At 44.3% G+C, this 22,453-nt stretch overlaps 1 long non-coding RNA gene across 2 annotated transcripts in view; it reads right to left on the bottom strand.

The window, feature by feature from the left end:
- LOC121137597 overlaps positions 1–22,453 on the bottom strand; it is a 32,202-nt gene that overhangs the window by 4,738 nt on the left and 5,011 nt on the right. For both annotated transcript variants that reach the window (XR_005874895.1, XR_005874894.1), the window contains exon 3: positions 8,134–8,285. This is a non-coding gene — a long non-coding RNA (uncharacterized LOC121137597). The remainder of the gene's footprint in view (positions 1–8,133; positions 8,286–22,453) is intronic.

Below are 22,453 nucleotides of genomic sequence, written 5' to 3' on the forward strand. Positions count from 1 at the left end.
TCTGATCTAGGCAATTCTCAATTGAAGTTCTCCTCTCTGAGGACTCTGCTAAGTTGACATTTAAAGCTAACCAGGATCCCAAGCACTGGGGAGACTGCGGTTTGTGTTTGCCTTGAACGACAAATAGCACATCACATAACCTAGTCTGAACAATGTTAACACTTAACAGCATGGGCCCAATGTCTAAAAAGATTGCAACAAAATTCCAAACCTGAAACATTTGTTACAAACCAGCAAGGACAAACAAATCCTGCTGCTGCTATTTTTGCCTCCCCTAGAGGGAGCTCCTTGCCAGCCAAATCAAGGCGAGCTGGGAAGTGCTTGTTCTGAATGCCTTCCTTCTTTATGTGGTATTGTCAAAAGGAACATTGTTTACCCATTAAAATTCAGAGTTGATGGTAAAAATATATTGTATGACATTTTAAAAGAATAAATAAAATATAATTAAAAAGTAACAAAACAAAACACAAACCCTCTTAGCTGAATTCTCAAAAATTTGGAAAAACAATTTCCCCAAAAAGTTGTGTTGATTTATTAGTTTAAATACTTTTTATTTAGCCAGGCAGTGGTGGTGCACGCCTTTAACACCAGCACTTGGGAGGCAGAGGCAAGTGAGTTTGAGGCTAGCCTGGTCCAGGATAGCCAGGGCTACTCAGAGAAACTATCTATATATCTATATCTATATCTATATCTATATCTATATCTATATCTATATCTATATCTATATCTATATCTATATCTATATCTATATCTATATCTATATCTATATCTATATCTATATCTATATCTATATCTATATCTATATCTATATCTATATCTATAATTTGTGGGTCTACTTGGCTCATGGAGGGATGGACATAGGGGTGATTGGACAAGAGAGTCTGGCTAAGAGGTGGGACAGATCCAGAAGCACTGAATGTGGGCTGTGGGCACGGGTGTGCCCAGTGCCTTTCCCTTCCTCCCCAACCCCAAAGTTGCACTTTATTCGGTTCTTGCTTTGGTGACTGGGTGGGCCTGGACTGGTCCCAAGGATGTGTGCAGAGCTTCACCCTGCCGGCTTTACAGCCCCTTACACCCTCAGTCTGCTCTCTGACCCCAAGCCAGGGGCCCACAATGGCCTCTTAGTTCAAAACAGAGGTTCCTCTGGTTGTCTCCCACCACCCATACACACTGACAGAGACAGCAATACCACACCCCATATTAAATAAATGTGTAGCAAAAAATGGGGCCAAGCATAGTGGTGCACACCTTTAATCTCAGCACTCAGGAAACAGAGGCAGGTGATCTCTGTGAGTTCAAAGTCTGCCTGGTGTGTATCCAGGCTAGCAAGGGCTATATATTAAGACTCTGTCTGTGTCTGTCTGTCTGTCTGTGTGTCTGTGTGTCTGTCTCTCTCTCCACAAACACACACTTAAAGTTAATATTTTAAAAGAAATTGGAACTAAGATTATAAATATTGAAATCTAGGGAGCAGATTTCTAATTATTTACACATGATATGAGAATCTAGTCTACTTACATAATCTACTGAAAATCATTAAACTACTAACATACATCTAGGCAACACATTCTTACTGGTTTTCAGAACAGTCAGTTATTAATAGGAAACATGGAATCTTCTAGGCATACTTCATTGAAAGCCTTTCTAGAATCGGTGGATGCAGTTAGAAAGTAAATATCCTGAATTAGGAAGCAGAACCTCATGATGCTGGGCTCCTTTCCTTGTTGGGGACATTCGATCACACGGTGAACCCCATGTTTGCATTAATTAGATAAACTAGCCTCGAGTCAGGAGGCTCAGTTAACAACTGGTTGACAGAAAGTAACCATAGAGTGTCAGAGGGCATTGGAAGAGATAGAGAGACACAGGAAGCAGTAGGGAGGGATTTGGAATGTTGCAGATCTTTTTGTTTGGTGGAGCAGAAGAACTTTTGGGGGGGGGCAGATGCCAGCAAGCTAGCAAGTTTTCACCCCAGTCTTTGAATCTCGAGTTTTAGTTATAAAAAGAAAGATAGAAAATTAGCTAAAGCTGCCTTTAGCAGCAGCAACAGGGCTGGTGCCTATGGTAATGGAATCCCAGCCAGGCTGCAGCCTGAGCAAGCAGGCCGGTAACTGTGGAGTTTCGATTACTGGCTGAAATTTTGTTAGATTAAAGCACAGCCACTGTGCTGAAGTTAAAACAACACCTCCTCCCCTCAGAAGGCAACTGAGAGGCTGGAGAGATGGCTCAGCAGTTAAAAGCACTGGCTGCTCTTCAAAGGTCCTGAGTTCAATTCCCAGCAATCACAGGGCAGCTCACAAGCATTTTAGCCTGGAGATGGTGGTACACACCTTTAATCCCAGCACTCGGGAGGCAGAGGCATGCGGATCTTTGTGAGTTTGGGGCAAACCTGGTCTACAAAACTACACAGAGAAACTCTGTCTTGAAAAATAAATAAATAAATAGATGATAGATGGATGGATAAAAAGAAGGCAGCTGAATCTAAACTCCAGACCATCAGATCCTTGTAGGTCAGAGGTTAAATCACGATATCCCAAATTAAGAGAAACCAACTGCCTAGTCCAAAACATGAACAGACAGTTCCACAGAAAAAGAAAGGGCTGGAGAAAAATATACCAAACATATGTGAAGTTGCTGAATTCCTCCATAAAAAAATTAAAGGAACATATTGGTGACAGGTCCTCTGCGTTGGCAGGGGTGGAGAGAAATAGTCAGCATTATATATTTTGTTGTTCAGAATGTAAATCAGCAAAAAGTCTTTGGATAGCAATTTGACACTATCCATCAAGAGTGAAGATGTGCAGACCCTTGGCTGTAGCTCTTCTACCACTGGGTTTTTCCCACAGAAATATTCTTGGCAGGGCATGGTGACACATGCCAGTTATTGGGAAGGTTGAGGCAGGTGGGTCTTAAGTTCAACATAATGAGATGAAAAGCACATATTTAACACTAAAAGCAGATTAGGAGCTGCAAACATAGGAAATGATCAGAATATCTTTATCTACATATAGAAATATTGACACCTGAATCCCTGGTGGTTTCAAATAACAAACAAATGAATATGGTTTATCTCACAATGCATGTAGATTGGCTATTGTTTATTTATTCATTTTTAAATTTAAATTTAAATTAGAAACAAGGTTGCTTCACAAGTCAGTTCCGGGTCCCTCTCCGTTTCCATCCCCTCCTCCCCGTGCCCTCCCCCCAATCTCCCCCAATATCCCTTCATTTCCCCAGGGAGGGTGTGGCCCTCCATGGGGGTGTCCGTAGTTGTCATTTCATCCAGGGCAGGGCCTAGACCCTCCCCCCAAGAGTTCAGGGTGAGAGTGCATCTCACATTGTTGGATGGGAGTCCAAAGTCCATTTGCATACCCGGGATAAACACTGATCTACTGCCCAAGGCTCAATAGCTTACGTAGGCCTCCTCACTGGCACCCACATTCAGGGGGTCTTGATCAGTCCCATGCTGGATTCCCAGGCATCAGCCTGGGATTCAAGAGCTAACCCTTGTCAGGTCAACTGTTTCTGGGGATAAAACCAGCCCAGTCTTAACCCCTTTGGTCATCAGTCCTCCCTCTCTGTTACTGGCTTTGAGTTCATCTCAGTGCTTAGCCGTGGGAGTCTGCCTCTTCTTCCATCAGCCACTGAATGAAGGTTCTGTTTCCCAGACTCTCTGGCCATGGGATTGCAGGCTGGCACTCCCCAGATCTATGTCTAATGGCCATTGTTTATAATCACAAACAACATCCTGGTTCATATTCATTTAAATGTGAACATACACACACTGAATATTCCTAACCAATTGTTAGGAAATCTGGTGACCAGGCCCAGAACATAGGCAGATCAACAAAAGTCTGATGACAGATAACATTGTCACGGCACCAACTGTTGAGGATGCCACCGCCAGCACAGAGCATGTGATCCTGGTGTTCTGGATCCCAAGCTCAGACCAGAAACCCCTCACGGGTACATTCGATTGGTCAAACCTGGTCTCATGTCGGCTGATGTGTAAGAGCAGCCGGGAAAATGAAGACTTGATGTTTCTATAACTGCAGACTCTCTTACCAACACAGGTAAGATGGGTAGTCCCTACCACATGGGGAGGGAATTCAAGTATCACATAGCCAAAGCCGACTATTGTGATGAAGATTCCACTGTAGAAAAATCTGCCAATACAACTTGCCGTATTAATAGGTCAAAAAGAAACACTAAGCAATCCTCTCTGCAACTGTGAAAAGTCATTCCTTTAGAAAAAATAGTAGTCTTTAAAGTATTTCTTAAAACTGTATCATAAAGAATCTGTGAATAAAAAAAAAAAACCAAACACACAGCAAAATTAACCAAATGCAAAGTTTGCACATCCAGTCAACATTTCCATGGTTAGAAGAGCTACTCTGCAACTGTGCTCACACTGGGTTTACACTCACTACCACAGATATTTTTATGCACTTATCCTCTAAGCAAAACCTCCCCTGAAAAATCCCGACAGGGCTGAATCGGCCTCGTAAACTCTGAGGACTCACGTGTCTGCCACTTGCATGGAGTCCTCCCTCACCACCTAATAACCACCTTTTTATTCTCCATCCCACACGGTAAACTGAACCCACGTGTACATTTGGTTACTTACATACATATGCATTACAGGCGTGGATCTGCATATAAGAGAGGATTGCTGCTTTTTCATTCTGAGATCATATGATTAATATTATACATTGTAAGTCCAATAAAATCTTGATTAAAAAATTGTACCTGGGTTAGGATTTTAAGACGCTAGGTAAGGGAAAGCCTAAGAAACCCTGTTACTGTCAGGGGGAAGCAAGCCACTCCCTCAGTGTTCTGCAACATCATACTCAGGTCTTTGTGCAAAAGGAAAGGAGGAAGGAAAGGAAGAGAAAAGGAAGGGAGGGAAGAGGAAGGGAAATGAAAATCTGTGTGAACCACTCACTTCCCACAGAACAGTGGAACACTTGACCACCACAGGGTGATTTATGGCAATACAAAAGTAGTTTCATAAATATTTTTGGTGACCATATCTTATAAAATCACAATGTAGTAATTAAAAACTTATTTTGTTTTTGGTTTTTCGAGATAGGGTTTCTCTGTGTAACAGTCCTGGCAGCCCTGGAACTCACTCTGCAGACCAGGCTGGCCTCGAACTCAGAGATCCAACTGTCTCTGCCTCCTGAGTGCTGGGATTAAAAGGCGTGTGCTACCACTGCCTGGCATAATTAAAAACTTAATGCCTTTCCTCGAAGGAAATTAAAATCCTTGATAGATGATGGAATCTAAGTGAAATTTCAAAAGCCCATGAATAGAAAATAAACCCTTCCCCAGGCAACACTGGGAGCTGGCAGAGACAGGAAGACAGAAAACTCAGCATTCATCATAAAAAAACAAGACAAAACAAAACAACAAAATGAATGGGGATGAGGTGATAACAGTAATTTTGAATTAATGAAATGGAAAACCAAACAACAGAAGTTTCAGGAAATATAATTAAGCTCAAAAGCTGATTGTCTATAAAGATCAACAAAATATATGCACTCATGACCCGGATTAAATTATAAGGAGAGAGGGGGCGAAAATACAGGAGACAGGAAGTGAAAGTTAAGATATAGCTGCAATTGTGGTGAAATTAAAATGATATTAAAAGACTATTTAGGCAGATTTACAGCAAGCCAAGTTTGGGTGTTCTAAGGAAGCAGACAATTTTCTAGCGAATGTTCAGCACCAGCAATCCAAGAAAAATGAAAACCGACAGTTATTACACGAGATGTTCATGTGTTAAGATTTTATGTCTTTATTGCTTTAGGGCTGGAGAGGTGGCTCAACGGTTAAGAGCTCTGGCTGCTCCTCCAGAGGACCTGGGTTTGGTTCCCAGTTCCCTCATGGTGGCTCACAACCATCTGTAACTCCAGTTCCAGGGGATCTGATGCCTTCTTTTGGCCTCTGTAGGCATCAGGCAGACATGTGGTGCAAAGAAACACATGTAGAAAAGCACGCATACACATAAAAATAAATAACTCTTGTGCACACACAACTTATGGTCATGGCCCCTAGGATGGACCCGCTTTTTCACAGGGGGTCACATATCAGATATTTACATTACAATTTGTAACAGTAGCAAAATTATAGTTATGAAGTAACAATAAAAGCAATTTTATGGTTGCGGGTCCCCACAACGTGGGGAACTATATTAAAGGGTCACAGCATTGGGAAGGTTGAGAACCACTGGTCTAGGACCCAATGGTCTCATAGCTAAGTTTTATGCAGAATTTGTAGGGGAGATAATTCCAAAGTTCCATCATTTTCTCCCCCCCCAATCCAGGCCTTGTGCCTGCGTAAGAGAGTGGCCATGAACTTCATCCCTGGCATCTAAAGCTGGTTAACTGTTCCACCTAACAGGAAAAAGAATCCTTCCATTTTATCAAAGCATCTTCATTGCAGCACCAAACCAATCAAGCAAGGCTCCAAGAGAGATAAGACTAAGTTTCTGTGAGAACCTAAGAGTTAAACACTTCAGGTTTGCAAGCATATGACCCTTGTTCCAACCTTTCAATTAAATAGGTTATATAGTGATATGCAGTCCGTCTTTACTTACAGACATTGAAATCTAAATCTGATATAGTGTCAACTATTTTGAATTTTGTCACAGCCACTGTTTAAAAAAAAGTAAAAAGCAGGGGCTGGAGAGCTGGCTCAGGAGCTAAGAGTGCTTATTCTTCTTGCAGAGGTCCTGAGTCCCATTCCCAGCACCCACACAGTGCCTCACAGCTGCCTGTGACTCCAGATCCAGGGGATCTGCCGCCCTCTTCTGGCCTCAGTGGGCACTAGGTGTGTATGTGGTGCACATACACACACATACATAGACAAAAGATCCATTGATATTAAAAAATAATTAAAGTAAAACCATTTTTATAACGTATTTTTTAATTGAATCTTTGGGTATTTCACATTCCACTCTTCTCCCAGTCCTTGCATATCTGCCCTTCACCCTGGTAGCCTCCCCCAACAAAAGTTAATGAAAAATAATAAAAAAGAAAACATCTTATCAACCCCTCTGGGCAACGACCTGCTCCTCCGTCACCTGCAGTCTTCTGCGCTTGTGTCACCCCATCCTCTGTCCCCCGCATCTCCGTCACATACGCATTCTCTGGGGTGGCACTGAAGTTGCAGTGTGTCACACACAGTGTACCCTTTTGCCTAAGCACCTTTACTTGAGAATATTCATTGCAATGAATCACTAGGCTAGTTCAAGACCTCTGGCTTCTGCTGCAAAGTCAATACTGGACCGTCATAGAGACTCTGAAATATCCTGCTGTTGCCCTGATCTGTGGGGGATCTTGGCAGCTATGGATCCACATGCCTGGCCCCTCATGCCTTCTAACAGTTCCTAAATGGGGAAGATGCTGTGGTGGGCCAACCCAAAGCCCTGGATCTGGGCCTGGGTGGTGGTTGAGTTGGTCAGCTTGCCAGGTTTCCCACAACCACAACACCAGAGACGGCTCACCCTCTGTCCAGGTGAGGGGCACTGCCAGCTCTCCTGCAGCAGCCAGAGAGGGGTAGGGACAGCTCTCCCAAACCCAAGGCATCAGGCTGGCTTGCCCATACCTTGCTACCAGGGCCAGTTCTCTCACGCTGCTCCAGTAGGGTCAGCTCTCACACAAGCATTACACAAGCTCTCACACGACTCTCCTGTGCTCATGACATCAGGGCCAGCTCTCCCGTTTCCACAGCAGGGCCTGCTCTCCCACGCAGCCCATGGGAGGAGTAGGACCAGCTCACCCATGCCCACACCATCAATGTTCTCCACTTCCCCCGTGAAGGATAATGCTGGCTCTCCCATATTCAAGCCACCAGGGCCAGCTCTCCTGTGCCACCCCAGGGAGGGCTCTCCCACACCATTGGGGCCAACTCTCCCAAGCCCATGTCACCACTGGTACTGCATTGCATACCCCAGGCATCCTCAGCCTTTCGTGGTAGCACAGGTCACTGACATCAACACAGACCCCGGCTGCATAAGTACCATGGACCCAGACATGGCTGTTGGCTGCAGCAGGGGCCCAGACATCACGCGGTCTCAGGTGGCTGTGCAGGGCTCTCATGTCAGAGTGTTCCTCACTGCCATTGTACCTTCAGTCCTGCCTTTCTTCTCCGCTCACAGAATTCTCAGCTCCTCTTTCTCTCCCGTTTCTCCGTGACATATCTGCTTGCTTCTTCCTCTCCCGTCTCTACCATATTCTCCTCGTTTCCCTCTGCTGTGCTGGCCCAGCAAGAGATGGACACTGTAAAAAAAGGTCACATGAACAGTAGGCTAGACTTGACTCATGGCCGTATTTTTTGGTGACCTTGGCAATAAGACAACCTCATTATTGATTACAGAACCAAAAATATGGAATGATACATTGCAAAGTAGAATCCAGAAATGTGTCCAAAGAACAAGATATCAAGAGTAAAATAAAGAGCTGAGTGCAGCAGTAACATCTATAATCCTTGCACTTGAGAAGCTAAGCCAGGGGGATTGTTATTAATTCAAGGTTGGACTGGGCTGCTCAGTGAGTTCCTGGCCAGCCTGGGCTACCAGAAACTGCCTCAAAATCCCCCAAAACAAATAAGAACACGTAGGTTTGTTCTAAGCATGGCTCAGCATCTAACACAGGGTAACATCGTCAAGTTTTCTTCTTTTTCCTACTTGATTTTGTGCTGTGCTTTTTGCTAGGAGGCCACCCACTTCCTCAATATTTTCAACTTGGCTCACCATATATCTGCCTTCGGTATTGTATGTCACCTTTTTGTTAGTTATAGTTTGTCCTTGGGTAATTTCACACACGTGCACAATGCACACTGGCCACTCTCACTCTCCCCGGCTTGTATCTCACCACCATCCTCGCCATTCCACCTCGGCCTACAAATCTCTCACGTTCACGTCTGTTCCTTTTGTCATGTGATTCACTGGGTTTAACCAGAGCCTTCTGCGTGGTCATGGGTTTGGAGCTATATGTAGGAACCACCAGGCTCAACTGTGTGTACACAACCGGAGACAGACTCGCTCACCAGATAACACTACTTTAGCAACAAAAGGTATGTTCCTGTGAGCACCCACTTCCAAGACTGTTGACAGGGCCAGCCTTATGTGAGCCCAGAGCAGGTAGCCACCCTTGTGAGTTAAGTGCAATGGATCTATCAAATCCAGAGAATGGCAGTTTGCAGTCTTCCACCTTCTTCTTCCAGCTCTTATGTATACTTCCTGCCTCTTCCTTCATCCTTAAAGCTCCATGAGCATCAGAGGAGGAAGTGTAAATGTCTTGTCTAGGGCTGTTATTCTCAGCTTCTTAGGCTTCCAGGAATCTCTGCATTCACTGCCATTCCTTGTAAGGAGAAGCATTTCTTATTAAAGCTAGGAGTATCTTTGTCTGTAGGTAAAAACGTAGCTGTTTAGAAGGTAATTTGATGCTATGTCAGTTTAGGTAAACAACGGTAATAAGTTCCCTCAACTATGACCCGAAGCCTGGGTTGTTAGTTCAGCTTACAGTATCAGCCATTGTCCCCTCACCCCACCATGGGATAAGCCTCAAATCCAAACAGGCCAATTGGTTACCCCCATAACAGTTAAGCCACTACTGTACAGGTGGACACATCTTGCCTTATGGTTGGCCCATGGTTCACAGCAGGACGAGACTAACAACAGCTTCCCCAGCAGCCCACACAGTTCCCTCCCACACTTGAAAGGCCAGCCAGCAGGGAGGAAGAGCTTTGTTGGGTCTAGTTTACTTCCTCTGTCTACTGTCGAAGGCAGTGGTCCCTAACTCTCCTAATGCCGAGACCCGTTAATACAGTTCCTCATGCTATGGTGACCCCCAACCACAAAATTGTTTTTGTTGCTATCTGATAACTGCAATTTTGCTCCTGTTATGAACTGTAATGTAGACATCTGTGTTTTCCAGTGACTTTAGGTAACCCCTGTGAAAGGGTTGTTCAGGAACCCACTGACCCATAGTTTGAGAACCACTGGTCTAAGGTATATGGTATCTTCTGAAATATAGTCTTCTCTGGTTCTGGTGAGCAAACATGGTGCTATTATTTTGGGGGGAGCTTTCGAGTCCCCCTGACCAGCTCCTGTGGCATCATCTCCTGCCACTGGAGACTGTAGTCAGCAACCCACTGCTTCTAGGAACTGCTTCCATCCAGCCACGCAGAGTAACTCCCTTCCACCCCTCTTATGCATTTTTATTCGGGTTACAGGACTGCAGGTTTCCACATGGCTACTCCTCCCCTACCCCACCCTCTCATTTGCTCAAGGACAGTCTAGACCCTTCTTAGGGCACTGAGAGATTCATTCCAGTTCCTGGGGTTTCTGACTTGGATAAAGAGCAGCATTAGGCTCCAGCCAGCGGCAGCGAGGAGCCGCCAGCAAGGCTCTAGTATGTTCCTTCACGCTCAAGTACAGTCTATGCGGCATCTTCCCACATGCACCCCGGCCAGGGCTCACCAGATAGCCCTGCTTGCTAATGGTACCTCCGTTCTCATTGTCATTCTGTGATCAGGGAGGCTGGAGAGCTGGTGCCAGGGTAACTGAGAGCAGTTCGCAGCGGGCCAGCTTCAGCTGTAGCCTTTATTAGGACCTTGACTACCTTAGTATTGTGATTGTGAAAGAGGAAGTTTCTTAGATGCTGCCTGCCTACAGCAGGTCCCCTCTCCTAGTAATCCACTAGTAGAGATCAAACCTGGGGCTCTCATAGACGCTAGGCAAGCATCTGTCGCTGAGTGATATCCCAATTCCTGCCCCACCTAGGTAGGTAGGACCTCCCTAAGTTTCTCAGGTTGGCCTAAGTACAAGGGATTACAGGGCCATGGCACCAGGCCCAGAACCTTCTAGTTTTTAAGTTTGGAAAAACTTTCTAGTCCAGGTAGAAACCTAGAAACTAAAAAAACATAGCTACAGCCATGCATTGTGGTTAACGATTGTAATAATCTCAGTTTTGGGGGTGTGGATACAGGAGTTCCAGATCAACCTGAGCTACATAGCAAGACCTTGTCTCCCCGCCCCAATAAAAACAATAAAAAAGAAAAAGATGTATCAAAGGGGGGGGAAACAGATGGAAGGAATTAAAAGGAGTTGATAGATGAAGCTTTCATGTCTAGAGTTAGAGAGCTGTCACAGAGTAAAACCACAACTAAATAGGAGATCAGCCAAAAAGACTTGGATAGAGGAGCAAATATTTTATCAATCAACCAAGGAAAATGTGCTCAATCTGTTCTGAGAATGCAAAGTGAGGTGACTGTGAGGAATCCTTTCCACCCTTTGAATAGAGAGGAATCTTGCAGAAGTGTGATAATAAGTACTGTTGGCAGAGATGTGTGTTCTCAGACATGGATGGCAGAGGAATGGGAGTTAGCACAGCTTTAAAAAGAGCAGTTTGAGCCTGGCGTGGTAGTACACGTCTGTAATCCCATCATTTGGGAGGCTGAGGCAGAAGGATAGAAAGTTTGAAGCCAGCTTGGGCTACAGAGTCTAGAAAACAAGTCAGTAATCTGGCACCATCTAATGAAGTTTAATAAGACTGGGAGCCAAGGGAAGCCAAGGAGGCTGGAATTCACAGACCACAGGGAAGAAGAAAGCTGCAGAGAGAGAGAGGTTTGTGGATCTCTAGATGATCTCTCCTTGAGTATTCGGTAGAATGCCATCCAGACCTGCCTGAAACCTGAGGCCAGGTGGGAAGAATAGTTGCCGAGACAGTGTCTTATGCCCACACAATCAGGTACAGCATCCAGAACAGGTGTTTGGGACATTGGACAAAGCAGGGTTTCTTAAACTTTTCTGCTCATAACCCTTTCCACCCCACAAATGTATAGGTGACTCTGGATATTAGGTATTTAAAAGTAGATATATGAAGCAGTTATTATTGATAATAAATCATAAAGGAATTTATTTTAAGTAAATGTAGATGTATATACATATTTTATCATGTATTAAAGATGAATCAAATTTGTATGCTAGCAAGATGGGTGTGCTTATTTAGTTTTGCGTAAGGAATTAAATCTTGGCAGAATATTTGACACTGTGGGATGAGGAGCATTATCAATGCTCTCCAGAGTTGGTCAATATTTTGATCTTATAACCATGAATTTACATGAATAGCATTGCATAAATGCATAGCACAAAACAACAAAAGTGTGTTTAGGGATCTTTCAGAAATTATTGGAAATTCTGCCTTCATCTCAAGCCAAAATTCATCTGATGACTTAAAAAAAAAGAAAGTCAAGTCAGTCACTGAAATAGCAATTCCCCAAATTAAATATTCTAACATAATGTAGTTTAAAGATATATTAAATTGATACATGCTGAAGAACGACTGTAGGATAGTATTCAGTATTTGACTTTGTTTCTATGAGAGCAGAAAACTCCACATGTACAGTAAAGACACTGCAGCTCCGAGCACACTAGTCTATGCTACTGAGCCTAGGTGTCCTGGTCTGTGTTTGTTGCTGTTTCCTGGTGATGCTGCTGGTGACTGGATATGGGGACACATATTTTCAGGCTCTTAGTGACTGATCCAAAAAATTGAAAATCACATAATTGTGAAAGAAGCAAGATAATTTCACTTGGAGCAAAGCAACAGTGCAAGTTTTGGAGAGATACACAGTCAAGATTGACAGTGGGCATTTGAGTGAGGACACAAGGGCCTTGGTTATTATTTGGGGTTTCTTTTCACGGGGTTCAAGAGGAGGGGCTGGTTTGATAAGTCACCTAACGGTTTTTCTACTGAACATGTCCCTTCCCCTAATACATCTGACTTTAATTATGTACATGCCCAATTATATATAGGCATAAGATGGTAAAGCAGTTCAGGCCAGATTGGCGCCTCTACTCTTCATACCTAGACACTTTGGGAATGTATTTGAATAGACAGTGTCTCGTGTATAACATCGAGCAAAGATGGGCGTGTATGTAGTCTGATACAGGTGGGTTCCAGGGGGTTCTGAGATAACCAGGTGCGTTGTTTGGAGATGGATATGTGTGCATAATTTATACAGGTGAAGGAACTGGGCTGCCAAGTGCATTACTACAAGAGAGGGGTGTCTGCACAACCCCAAACCAAATGGGTATCCCATGGTACTATCTCCTACGCTCGCCTGCCACAGAGTCTGGGTGTCTGTAGTTGGAAGCACACAATGTTGCATGTTCAGAACCAAAGATACAGTGCAATGCATCATGGATAAGCTCTGTCAAAGTACCTTGAAATTTGAACTAAGTTTTGGCCATTGTACTTTTTCCTCTTGCAAAATGTTGCACAATCCCCATATTCAATTCAATGAGGTCAAGACCTACAGTTTAGGAAGCCCGATGTGGTGCTCAGAATGGCCTCACAAAGCTGTGAGGAATAAGGAAGACTAAACACGACTCTCTTGTTCCCTAAAGAAGTTTAAAAGCCAGATCTAAGAGGAACAAACTGTTTCCAAGTATCTTAATTGTATCCCAGAGAAGAAAATCCAAGAGTATTTATAGGGACACAAAAATATCTAGCATCCAACAAAGTATAAGTATCATTGACTGGCATCCAACCAAAAACTTACTAGGCAAAGAAACGGGGAAATACCACCCATATTTGGGGGGTGGGGTAGCAGTCAATCAAAACTGACCCAAATACCAGACTTAGAAAGCAAGGACATTAAAGCAGTTACTGTAACTGCACTCCATATGGTCAAAAGCTTAAATATAGAGACATAGGAGATATTTTAAAAGATCCATATTGAACTAGAGGTGAAAATGACGGCATCTGAGATAAAAAATATAACTGGCAGGTTAACAAATTACAAAGGACAAAAACAGAAAAAGAAGGAGAGGAGGAAGGAAGGGAGAGGAGGAGGGGGAGATGGTCTATCCAGCTTTCTGATTCGATAACAAATGCAGAGAAAGGGTTTATTTTGGCTCATGCATTCAGAGGTTTCAGTCTATGATCTGTTGGTCCATTGCTGACAGGCCTGTGACAAACAGTCACTCTTGCATGTAGAGAAGACAACCACTCGTGCCATGGCCTTGCACACTTGAAGGCGTGCCCCAGTGACCTGAACCCTCTCACTAGGTTTCACCTTGTAAAGCCGCCATCATTTACCCAGCTGAGGACCAAGCCTTGATCAGAGACCACCATCTGGGCGGCACTTAGCCAAACCAACCAAAAGGAATCAGAAAAACTGCTGAAAAAATGGCTGAGAAATTTCCGATTGATGATTTTTATTTTGCTATTTAAATTTTTCATTTAATTAAAATATAATTACATCATTCTCAACTCTGTCTCCTCTTTCCTACCCCTTCAGTGTCTGCCCCCTCCCAAATCCATGGCAACATAAGCATATAATACATCAACATAAAAATACAAACTGCTGGATATATTCAGTGTCGCCTGCATGTATGTTCCTAGGGCTGACCACTTAGTATTGGAAAACCACTTAGGGGTCCCATCCTGCTGGAAAAACGAACCCTCCTTTCTCAGCAGATGGTAATTGCTTGGAGCTCTCCCTCTAGGGATGGGACCCTGTGAGACTTCCCCATCTGCGTTGGGCTGTCAACTGTTGTTGGAATTGTTCAAGTCTTGTTTAGGCAGCCATGATGTTGAGATTTCATGTGTGTAGCTTCCCTGTCATAGCTAGAAGGCACATTCTCCTAGAAGTCCTCTGGCTCTTACAATCTTTCTGCCCCCTCTTCCCAGATGGTCCCTGAGTCTTAAGTGTAAAGTTGTATTGCAGATATATCCTTTGGGGCTGGGAACTGCATGGTCAATTGTTCTCTGCATTTTGACTAGCCAGGGCTTTCTGTGGTGATATCTCCTTCTGCTACAAAAAGGTTTTTTTTTTTGATAAGGGGTTAATTAAAAATTTTAATTCACAGAATCAAGAAGTCTAGTGAAAATCAAGCCTCCAAAACAAGAACACGAATGTGCACTAAAGCCTTCTGCCACCAAACATGTACGTGAACTTCAGGCTTGCTCACGAACTTCAGGCCTGTACACGAACCTCAGGTATGTGCATGAGTTCCAGGTACATGCGTGAGCTTAGATGGGGCGTCTCCAGTTCCAGTCTAGACTTCAGATGACAACAACCCAGACATCATGTAGATGGTGGCCCCAAGGCAGAACTTTCCGGGTAACACACCTGGATTCCTGACTCACGGAAACGGTTAGGTAGCAGTTGTTAGTTGTCACACACACACACACACACACACACACACACACACTCAAACACACAAACATACACACACATTTTTAAAAAGTCATTTCTGTCCTGACATACTTGGACAAACAAAAATACCATGTTAAAAACACAACACTGGGGACATAGCTCAGAGAAGGTCACCTTTTCAGTATTCAGGAGGTCCTGGGTTTGATCTCCAGTACTTGAAACAAAAAAATCCCTCTACTAGGACAGTAAAAACTGTCCAAAACTATCAGTCAGTTTTCCTGGAATCTGGAAACCGGTCAAAAGATCAAAGCATCAGGGTGAGCGCTTAATGAAGAAAAACCAAGCAAGGCAAACACTGACTGTGGACCACACTGCTTGGTGGCTGTTTAACTTCCTGTCTCACCCTTACTTCCGGCTCAGCTGCAGCCTTAAAGACCGCAGCAGGGGTTCAGCAGCACCAGCTTGGATCTTACTCTGAGAGAACTGTGGTCACTCACTTTATCCTGTCTGTTGTCTCCCTGCAGTCGTGGCCTAGAGGGCTTGCCTTTATTTAGCCGGATTCCACTGAGCAGCTGCCCAGGGGTGTTTGTGGAAAACACTGAAAGCGAACCCATTAGTCACTACCCCATGGCACAAGCGGTAGCAGCAGAACAAGCAAAACAAACTGAAACCAGGGAACGGAACAGGCTGTGGACAGCTACCCCATTCCTGTCATTCTAGAAGATGCATGTGGAAGAGATATGAGGATCCTCACAGCGGGAATGACATGACAGAGATGGCTGAGGGGTGTTAGAACACGTCTGTGGGTAAAACCATTCCCAGACTCCATAAGGGTATAAAGGAAGATTTCAGTATCAGGGGCAGGCTATGTTTCTATGCACTGTTGGCCAGAGAGCACACTGAGCCCCCCCCCAACAGTATAAGCTATTGATACTGTTATTCTCGCCCTCCAGAACAAGATGATAAGACACTATTGTTGAAGACACCGCATGCTTTGATTGCAGAACACAATGAAATTAAGTGGGAACTGAGCTGGAAACTTCCCCCTGCTGGTTTATATTCATGTCATTATCAGTTTTACCCAGCTGTGATCCCTGCGTGCTAAACTACTGACCTACCAGGCAAAATGTGTTCCAGAGCACAATAGTGGCATGGCTGTCAGGAGGCTAACCAACCACTTTCCGCTCGGATTTGAGGCACCCTTCATGGGAAGGGATTTGCATCTGGTGCTGTTGACCCGGTGCTACAGGCACGGCCTATGACTGGGAGGTCCTAGGTCCTAGGAGGGAAAGCTGTTACTGTTGTTTTGTTAAATGGACATGATGCACCTGCAAATTGCTTTCTAAATAGTTATGCGTATGCCCTTAGATCAGGGCTGCTGCTGGCTTTGTTTCTTCAGTGGGCCCCATGACTAGAGGCTGGTAATCAGTCAGAGTACTGAGGCAAAGAGGCTGCTGAGTTCACAGGCCAAAGTGAGACAGCTGCACCGCCCCCTCCAAGGCACAGGGGACATCGTGGAATACAGGGCAGGCAGAATGTAGGAGGCAGAGGAAGGGGAACAGAGATACTGTCTTCCAGGCATGATATATCTTACAGGCAGGTTTTTGGTCTAGCAAACTGGGCTCACTGCATCCCTGTCTTTCTGTTATGTGGGCCACTCAAGCACTGAACTTAAAATGGTTCATATCCTATTTCCATACATATTGCTAGTTTGTATGTTCACTTCTCCCTCTCCTTCTCTATCTCCCTCTCTCTCCCTCCCCCTTCACCCACCCACCCACAAGCTTTTGACTCTTCTTTTAGTGACCTAGAATAGACTCCTCTCCCAAATCACTGATCCCTCCCTGACCAGGATCTATAAGTAATACACTTTTTTGACTAGCCTATGTAGTGATATGTGTCTAATCTATGCCTTCCACATGAAAAACCAGCAGCTACCCCAGGCCAGATCTTCACCAGACCTCCAGGAGACAACAAGGGCAGGCTTCCAGCACCAGACTGATGGCTGACGAGGACAGATATAGGACATCTGTCAGACAAGAGCTATAAAGGCATCTATCTATCAGTACAAACAGCTCACTGTGAAGGGCTCCCGGTCATAGTCCAACAACCAGACAATAGGCCTGGCTGCCAGGCCAGCGCAGTGTCTGTGAAAGGCACACTATAAACACCTGGGCATACCTAGTTCTTTTTCCTTACCACTGAAACTCAGTGCTGCAGATCCAATTCCCCTGCCATGACCACCTCGTGGAACTAGATGCACTTCCCTTGGCCATGCAGAACATTATGGCTCACAGAAGACCCTCCATCCATGTTTTCACTGACTCTTGGAGAGTCACAAATAAATTATGTGTTTGATCAACCCAGTAGCATGGAGAGAAATCCTTACCCAGGCCCATCTTTGCGGGATGCCTCCATCTGAGAAGATGTGGCCAAATGGCCAATCATAAAGACTTATAAGGAAAGTTACATGGTCTCATTAGGGAGCCAGGAAGTGCCGCAGATGTGGGTGGACCAAAGCATAGAGTCATGGATGTCTGTGGAGAGTCAGCATTGCAGGTAAACATTGTCTTATGAATGGCAATGTTGACTCTCTCTCTCTCTCTCTCTCTCTCTCTCTCTCTCTCTCTCTCTCTCTCTCTCACACACACACACACACATCTTCCTCTCTCTATCATGTCTGTCTCCCCCCTTTTGGTCTTGCTATGATACACTATGGTTAATATGCTCTCCACGGCTTGTGCTGTATTGCACCCGTCCTTATTTCATAATTAACAACATATATGGTGCCGAGACTGCTTTGACTGAGATGCCGACAACCTGTGAACTTCAATTCGGTCGCTTTTCCAACTAAGGATCTCTGGATTCTTCCATCCACCATCACCATGTCTGAGAGACAGGCCAGCTGCTGGCACCACCCTATTCCCTCCAAGAAGACTGGTGGACGCTGAGGAAACTCCGCCCACAAAAGTGGCAATGCTGGCCACTGAGCAACCCTGCCCTTCACTTCAACTGCTTTAAAGGACTCTTCAGTGGACAAGAGGACACTGGAATCGACTTTTCTCCACGTTGCTAAAAAGCCTTCCTAAAAAGTTCCCAATCAACGGGTCTCACAGTATCAGCAGAAGGCAGGTGTCCTTGGAGCCTCTGACTTCAACAACTGTGGAGGACCTTGGGGGTGGCTGTCCATGCAGTCAGCTAGTAAGGCTCTCATTATCCAATCTCAGGTAATATTTTGCTCTTCTCAAGAACTCTTATGCTTTTGACGGTTGGTAGCTTTGCCAGCTTAAAGTAACAGACAAGGCAAAGGTCTAACTGTCACAAAACAGATTTCAGGAACAGGTATTCTAAGGTTTATCTATAAAACATGTTCCAGATTTCTCTCTTTCATTATGCTATTGTTCATAGTCTTAATATTAATAAAGTTCTGATAAGCTACTAATCTAACTCCAACAGAGTACAAAACATCTATACCACTATACGATCATAACTACAAAGTCAAGATTAAGGTACTTTTCACTGTGCTAAAAATATCTGTCAGTTTTAAAAATTTTAATGCTTTCAGCCAAGTCATTTCTGACACAATTATGCTACTGATATGTCTAACACTTGTGTTTTCACAAACTCAAAGGATTCTTGTACGTTCCAAGGAGCTGAATTGGACCCATCCAAACAGGTCAGATTCACTCCAGATATTATCCAACCTCTCCCTGGTCCCAGGCTTCCCTTCCCTCATCTTGGGACCCCTTGGGAGCCCCTCCCTCATCTTACAATCTTCCCCTCAAATACCAGGACCCAAGAAAAAAATTTTTAACCTAACTTTGTCCTCTACTCTGCTAACATCTTACCAGGTCTAAGAGGTGCCAGAGAGTTCCACACAGCCTGGACTACAATGGAGCAACTAGCTACTCAGGACATGGCAACACCCCAGCTTTCTCAAGTTCCCCCAAAGATGGTCGATGTCCCCAGGTCAGCAGGAAGCAGTCTTAAGAACTCAACATCCTTATTCCCTAATCTGCCACGCCTAACACCCCCACCTCTTTTTAATCATAAATAAAGGTGGGAATGAAAGGTTCAGGCATTACGCTGGCCTGCCCTGTTAGCTGACAGGATGCACTCAGGCAGCACTCGGGCCAGCCCAAAGTTCCATGAGAACCAGTCTGCACGCAGGTGCAAAGGACCCCTTTAAAGGACAGACCCCTGCCCCCCCTGTGATGTCTGCTCCCCCCTTTCGGTCTTGCTATAATAAACTATGGTTAATATGCTCAAAAAAAAAGAGTGGCAATGTTGGTGGAGTCAATGCCTGTAGCCTTCATGATACCCTAAGAGACAAGTGCTTCTTCATACAGGTGGACAGTTCCCTCTGCCCATCGGCCTCTGGCTCTGAGACTGCTAAAATCCTTGTTGTTAGATACCCCTTTGCTCTAAGACATTAACTATACTAAACTCCAGGCCATTGTCACCATTCTTTTCACTGTAATTGGGCACACACAGCCACGTAGCCCATATTGGTAATTCAGGGTAATCAGTATTATTATTATTATCTGAACTCCCCCTGTGACTTTAAAGTGTCAGTTGTTTTGCTTTACACTAACCATTGATCACCTAACTGGAGACAGATGAGGAGTCCTTTCCCGAAAGCAGCCCTGCAGTGCTGCTGCCCATTTATACCCATCTACCCACTGAAATCCCTGCGCACGTGGCTTTCTTGGTGCTTTATCTACATCTGACTTTTCCAAGAGGGAAAAAGAAGCACGACACAGTGCACAGAAAGCACAGCGCGGACCCAGGGCCTTTTGACCTCTATTACAGTCAGCTAGTCAAGCCCCCCACTACGCCATGCCCACCCCAACAAAGGTGAGCTGCTCTTATTCCCATAAGCCTGTTGCTTTTATTAGCAGGTGGTGAAATGAGCATTACAGCGCTACCCATTCAAGTTATCAGGCTGGTGCAAACTTAGCAGACACACAGATCTATTGTAGCATAGCCTTGTACTGATGAGACATTGGCGTGAGCTTCTGGTCCAGATGGTGGGTGTCAGATGGTTGACTTGTGCTGTGTGTTCCTGTGTTTTGTGTACCTATGTCTCTATCTGTGTAAGTGTCTATGGTGTGTGCCTAGATTATATGCCATCGAAGAACAACATGCTGCGGGTATAAATAATTCTGGCCAAGCACAAGCTAATCTAACAGCTGTGACTCAGCAAGTACAGATATTAATAATATCATTCCCACCCTGGCTCCGAGTGAAGACTGTGACCTGTTCTCTTGGCTCAACCCTACAAAATGGGGTGAATGGCTGTGTACAACATTGCAGCTCAGAGCAAGTGTCTTCATACCATTTGTTGAATTATATTGTTCCCCTAGCCTTAATGTCTCCATTATTCATACAGTACCCACCACAACCCACAAGGTCTAATGCCTAAGCATCATGGTGCCACCTTGTTCCCTTGCTTCTGGTTAACCGTCATACTCCGCCCAAGCAGACAGTGAAGGCTCTTATAAGCTCTTCACAGTTGTAAGCTGGCAGAAAGCCGGAGAATACCCCCAAATCCACAGAGAGCACTCTGAAAACCCTGGGAGTTGAGGTGGTGTGCTTCTTTGCCCTAAAGAAAATCTCTGCTGAATCACAAAATGACCACTAAGATAACAACATAAAGATATTAGCTATACACAACAAATCAGGCAGACTTTATAAAATTATTTCAGAAAATTTACTAAAAAATCAATAACATTCTGGGTAAGGAGGATGATCTTTTGGAATTCTCTATCTTCCTCTCATACACATAGACAGCAAATGAGAAACTGGTAGATAAATGTGTATTAAAAAGAGATAAAGAATAGCTAAGAATCTGGGACATGGTACACGCACACACACACACAAACACACACACACACAGACACAGACACAGACACACACACACACACACACAGACACAGACACAGACACACACACACACACACACACACACACCCCTATATAACCCCAATACTCCATATGATAGCCTGGGCTAAATAGTAAGTTCTAGGCCAGCTGGGGCTATATAGTGACACCCTACTTCAAAAAGCAGGGGCTTCTGGGTAGATAACTCAGTTAACAAGCATGGGGATTTGAGTTCATACACGCAGCACCCATGTAAAAACTAGCATGGTGACACACATCTGCAGTCCCAGCACTGGGACTCAGAGACTGGAGGCTCTCTGGAGACTCACTAGACAGCCCATCTAGCCATGTCAGAAAGTTCCATGTCCAGAAAAGAATCAGGTGGGTACGTCTTCTTTGCTCACAGCTGATCAACAATGTCCTGGAAACTCTAGCCAGAGAATTAAGCAAGGAAGCACACTAAGACTCTAAGACAGACCCAATCTCCTCTTGCAGATGAAAGGGCCTTGAGGACAGAAAATCCAGGAGGATATGAGGACGTCCTGGGACAGGATAAACTGGATCACAAAACAGCATGCTGGAAGTCCAACATATAAAACTCATTTGCATTTCTACATACCAGAAACGAAAGATTCAAAAAGGAGATTAAGAAAACAATTCTATAAACAAGAGCACCAAAAAAGAATAAAATTGTTAAGAATAAATTTAACCAAGCAGGTGCAAAAACTTGTACCCAGAAAACCATACCACCCTGTGGGAAGAAACTGAAGAGAATCTAAGTAAGTGCAAAGACATCCCAAGTTCACAGGTAGAAAAATAATCTATAGATTCAATGTATCCTTATTAAAATTCCTACTGTCTTTTTAAAAAACAAATCACTTGAAAAGCTAATCATTGAGGTTATATATAATACAAAGGACCCAAGAGCTAAAACTATCTTGAAAGCAAAACAAAACTGGAGGACTTACGTTTCTCAATTGCCAATTTATTTTATTTTATTTTTTTGTGTTTTGAGGCAGGGTCTCCCTGTGCAGCCTGTCCTGGAACTAGCTCTTGCAGACAGGCTGGTCTCGAACTCACAGAGATTCCTGCCTCTGCCTCCCAAGTGCTGGGATCATTAAAACTTACAGTTCCACCAACTGGGGACCACGTATTCAGAGATGGTAGCCTTTGGCTGGACATGTATTTGGAAGAACTTTTGCTTAAAAAGTTACCAGATGCCTTTAATCAGAGGCAGAGGCAGGCAAGTCTCTGTGAGTCTGAGGCCAGCCTGGTCAACAAAGTGAGTTCCAGGAGAGCCAGGGCTACACAGAGAAACCCTGTCTTTAAAAAAACAAAACAAAATAAAAACAAACAACAACAACAACAAAAAAACACAAGGAAAACCCGAGTC

Source organism: Mesocricetus auratus, unplaced genomic scaffold, assembly GCF_017639785.1.
Source record: "Mesocricetus auratus isolate SY011 unplaced genomic scaffold, BCM_Maur_2.0 Super-Scaffold_100691, whole genome shotgun sequence".
NCBI lineage: Eukaryota > Metazoa > Chordata > Mammalia > Rodentia > Cricetidae > Mesocricetus > Mesocricetus auratus.